Consider the following 5,448-nt stretch of genomic DNA (forward strand, 5'->3'; position numbering starts at 1 on the left):
GTTGATGCAATCATAAGTGCCATTAGACTCCCTTCTTTTCTGCTCAATGTTACAATCAGAAGTGCCATCAGAGTCCCATCTATTCTGCTCGTTGATGCAATCATAAGTGCCATTAGACTCCCTTCTTTTCTGCTCAATGTTACAATCAGAAGTGCCATCAGCGTCCCATCTATTCTGCTCGTTGATGCAATCAGAAGTGCCATTAGACTCCCTTCTTTTCTGCTCAATGTTACAATCAGAAGTGCCATCAGAGTCCCATCTATTCTGCTCGTTGATGCAATCATAAGTGCCATTAGACTCCCTTCTATTTTGCTCAATGCCGCAATTAGAAGTGCCATCAGAGTCCCATCTATTCTGCTCGTTGATGCAATCATAAGTGCCATTAGACTCCCTTCTTTTCTGCTCAATGTTACAATCAGAAGTGCCATCAGCGTCCCATCTATTCTGCTCGTTGATGCAATCATAAGTGCCATTAGACTCCCTTCTTTTCTGCTCAATGTTACAATCAGAAGTGCCATCAGAGTCCCATCTATTCTGCTCGTTGATGCAATCATAAGTGCCATTAGACTCCCTTCTTTTCTGCTCAATGTTACAATCAGAAGTGCCATCAGACTCCCATCTATTCTGCTCGTTGATGCAATCATAAGTGCCATTAGACTCCCTTCTTTTCTGCTCAATGTTACAATCAGAAGTGCCATCAGCGTCCCATCTATTCTGCTCGTTGATGCAATCAGAAGTGCCATTAGACTCCCTTCTTTTCTGCTCAATGTTACAATCAGAAGTGCCATCAGAGTCCCATCTATTCTGCTCGTTGATGCAATCATAAGTGCCATTAGACTCCCTTCTTTTCTGCTCAATGTTACAATCAGAAGTGCCATCAGAGTCCCATCTATTCTGCTCGTTGATGCAATCATAAGTGCCATTAGACTCCCTTCTTTTCTGCTCAATGTTACAATCAGAAGTGCCATCAGAATCCCATCTATTCTGCTCGTTGATGCAATCATAAGTGCCATTAGACTCCCTTCTTTTCTGCTCAATGTTACAATCAGAAGTGCCATCAGCGTCCCATCTATTCTGCTCGTTGATGCAATCAGAAGTGCCATTAGACTCCCTTCTTTTCTGCTCAATGTTACAATCAGAAGTGCCATCAGAGTCCCATCTATTCTGCTCGTTGATGCAATCATAAGTGCCATTAGACTCCCTTCTTTTCTGCTCAATGTTACAATCAGAAGTGCCATCAGAATCCCATCTATTCTGCTCGTTGATGCAATCATAAGTGCCATTAGACTCCCTTCTTTTCTGCTCAATGTTACAATCAGAAGTGCCATCAGAGTCCCATCTATTCTGCTCGTTGATGCAATCATAAGTGCCATTAGACTCCCTTCTTTTCTGCTCAATGTTACAATCAGAAGTGCCATCAGCGTCCCATCTATTCTGCTCGTTGATGCAATCATAAGTGCCATTAGACTCCCTTCTTTTCTGCTCAATGTTACAATCAGAAGTGCCATCAGAGTCCTATCTATTCTGCTCGTTGATGCAATCATAAGTGCCATTAGACTCCCTTCTTTTCTGCTCAATGTTACAATCAGAAGTGCCATCAGAGTCCCATCTATTCTGCTCGTTGATGCAATCATAAGTGCCATTAGACTCCCTTCTATTTTGCTCAATGCCGCAATTAGAAGTACACTCAGACTCCCTTCCATTCTGCTCTACAGTACAATCAATTAGAAGTGCTTTCAGACTCCCTTTGTTTCTGCTCAATAGCACAATCAGAAGTGTTGTCAGACTTCCTTGTATCCTGCTTGATGTTACAGTTTTAAGTGCCATTAGACTCCCTTCCATTCGGCTCATATTCTGCTTGACTCACCTCTAAAGCCAAACAAGCAGCACCAAGACACCAAATGTACAATGTGCAGGCCAATGCAGGACTGTGCAAGCTTGCAGCTGGTGCCGTCTCCTAGCCGGACAGCCTCAGTTTCTCTAAAATGTCTAAAGTCAAATCCATGTCTTTCTATTTTGGAGGAAACAATCCCAAATGGCCCTATGGGGGCAGCAGGACTTGCCCACATCCTGTTGCTACCCAACAATCAAAGCATCAAGTGACCATACAGAGCCCCAGGGCTGCAGGACGGAGGTGATAGCACAGGAATACAATGAGGCAGGTTGGCAGTTGCCAATCCAGCAAAATTACCAAAAACTCTTTTTTGTTCAGTAATACAAGTTTTTGGACATAAAGCAACTGTAGAGGCATGAGTGTGGCTGTTACAGCAAATGGAAGGGCCAACACTTCGATGTATGGCGCTCTAACAATGCAGAGTATGGAAGGTGTTGGTAGTGATACATGTCAGAGGGAAGAGTGAAGTGGAAAGGTGGCTAGTGTCTCTTTAAGAAAGCCCCTATTAGGAAACAACACAGAGAGTAAACACCTTCTTGGCAATCTTTTAAGTTTGAAGATGAAGTGATTAGTAAGGCATTAAAATCATTCTCACATCAGAAAGGAGGAACGAGCCAAGCAATGGATTCCAAAAGTAGAATCTAGGAGATAGTCCAGTATACAAGGAGCAGGAATAAAGGGCAATACTGGTAACAAAGGGAACTTGAAAGCCATGAAAAATAAGGGCACAGATGTGTTGAAACTCAACCTTCACTGGAAAATACCTGTTTGTATGTGGTACTAACAGATACTGACATTGCAGGAAAGAACTGCCTCGCCTTGTATTGGGAATCTCTGTAAACAATAGATGGGCAAACCACCATTCTGGAGATGGCATGTTATAAGGCTTGTCACCACCTCATAATTTGACTGACAAGGTATGGATAGGAAAACACAAGAAGACAATCAAAGATTGTTGCTTCAAGCAAAATATCATATTATTTTTAACCCTGGGCGTAGTTTGCGTAGTAGCACTTCGCGAAGCTACGCAAAGTGAAGTTCGCACTACGCGAGCTACGCGTAGCACTTCGCGAACTGCGTAGTACCTTGTTCGCACTGTGCCAGATGTCGTTTTCAATGATTGCACAGTGCGGACAAGCAACTGGCACTGTGCAATCATTGAAAATGGCATCTTGCACAGTGCGAGCTGTAGTTTTCTGCTGCTCGAGTAGATTTTTACTCGAGCTTCAGCTTTCTCAACGCGAACTGGTAGTTTCTTCTCGCGAGCGGTGGCGAGCATACGCGACCACTCGCAATGAGAACCCTGACCTCCTCGCGTTGGGAATCTCGCCGGGAGGTTTATTTTCCATGCTCGCAATCGCCAACTTGAAGTTGCTTATCGCGAACAAGGAAAAAGTCTCGCCGGGATGTCATTTTGCTTGCTCGCGGTCGCCAACTTGACGTTGAGGACCGCGAGCAAGCAAAAAATTACCGCAGCACTACGCAACACTACGCAACACTACGCTACGCGTGTTCGCACTGTGCTACATGCAGTTCGCGTAGTGCGAAGTAGCGTGAACTTCGCAAACTACGCGAGCGTAGCGTAGTGCTTTGCCCAGGCTTAATTATTTTATTAAAGTACTCCTTTTTATTGGTCTTCAGTGTCAGCTTTCAGAAACAAGTTGTCTGTGCTTCTTTAACATATGTAGATAATCAGCATTCACAGGAACTAAACCATCAATACCATCACTAAATGGACAATTCTGTGTCACTAGTGGGCTGTATCCTAAACAGAAACAATGCATTAAATGTCTCACTGGTCGCCTGCACCTTGTCATGTGGAGCTCAAGGAAGGGTCGCCAAAATAGGGCCCACATTTGAGGCCGAGATGCTGTCTAATTTAGGCTCAGCAGTACAAAGCCGATGAAAGAAGGTAGATTTGCGACCACCCTTGTCATAACTCAGTGAGAATAAAAGTGTTAAGTGATCTGACCTGATCACTAGTAGGGTGATGACACCTCAAACAAAATCATCCGACGCCAGGTCTGCATATGGAGTACCTACAGCAGGACTAGATAGTTTGGCACAGATCATAGAGGGACCTCATTCTGTGTGATTGGAGACACTTTTCAGAGTGTTCAGTTTTCATGCAGATATAATTTTAGCAAAAGGCCCTAGATGTAAATCGTAAAGGTCCGCCTCGAACATTCTTTCCTATGCAATTTTGAATAGGGGTGGGCGGAGCTCGCGGGTGAGCAGGCGAGATTTGGCGTGCTGCGCTGATTTTTAGCACTAGGAGCTTGTTCCGTGCTGTGAAATCAGCTCGAACGGCACCACGTCAGAGGGCGCTGGTTCTTTCTGCTGCTCTAGTGGATTTTCTACTCCAGCTGCAGCTTTCTCAATGCGAACCGTCACAACTTGTCGTGATCACCTGCATTGAGAAAATGTCGTCGGGAGGAGTTCTAGCGCCTGAAAATCATGCTACGGGACGCAAATTCTCACTCACCAACTGAACATGGGCAAAACTCCGGGAACCCTGGCGGTGGAGCAGAATATTCCACCCACCCCTATTTTGAATAGTTTTTGATAGTATTGTCAATGGGAAGATCTACAGGAAAGATCCCAATATGTAACTTGTAGTCTTCTTAACTACTTGTTTTTTTAAATCTACCAGTATGTATCAGTAGGATTTTCCGGTATAATCTTTACATTTCCAAAAATATATTTGTGAAACCAAATTGAGTTTGTTTCAGTGTAAACGTTAGGTGCTGCTGGTCTCAAGAAGTCTGAGCGAGCACCGATAGGAGGCATTCAGGGATATAGACTGCCTGATTCTACCCTGTAGGACAATGTAGATTGTGATGGTGTGAGCATCTGAAGGCTTTCTCCATCTTTCTCCATCCTCTCCACACATGGCCTGTAGGGAAGAAGTTGTTATCACTGGGAGACTGTTCAACAATATTTTGGCACAGCTAAATGTAAAAGCCACATTTCATAAGATCATTTGTGTTTCAATGTAACAAACACAAAAATAACCAAAAGTCTCAAGCTGACTGATTCACCTAATCACTGCTCTAGACCAGTTTTTATTAAATACATCTGAATTTCTTTATTTTTTTCCCCTTAGTTTTGAATCTGGGCCCAGTGGAGAGAGACTACACCGTGCTCAATGCTGTGCGGCTAGTCGTGGCCGCCTTGCTGCTCAATTTTTTGCTGATGCTGCTCTGGACCCACAGAGCCCTACATGAACCTTCATCTGACAGAGCAATCAGAGGTAAAATCTCTAGTTTGTGGGGAAGCATTGATAAAATCTTCTGACCACAGCTAGATAGATGATTTTTACTTGACTTCTCTAGTATGGATGCAGTGCCTTCTTAGCCAGTGCCAGCAACAATCTGTCTCCCACATAGAACTACCAGACATCTAGCAGCCACACCTTTGAGTCACTCGAGGACCACACTAAGTGCAAGATGCAACTTAGAGAATCTGAAGTAAACCTCAGATCTCAGGGGATTCAGATAAGTGGGTTGATTGCGTTTGGGGCTCCAGGGCTTCAGGCCATGTAACAAGGCTTC

Source organism: Triturus cristatus, chromosome 1_1, assembly GCF_964204655.1.
Source record: "Triturus cristatus chromosome 1_1, aTriCri1.1, whole genome shotgun sequence".
NCBI lineage: Eukaryota > Metazoa > Chordata > Amphibia > Caudata > Salamandridae > Triturus > Triturus cristatus.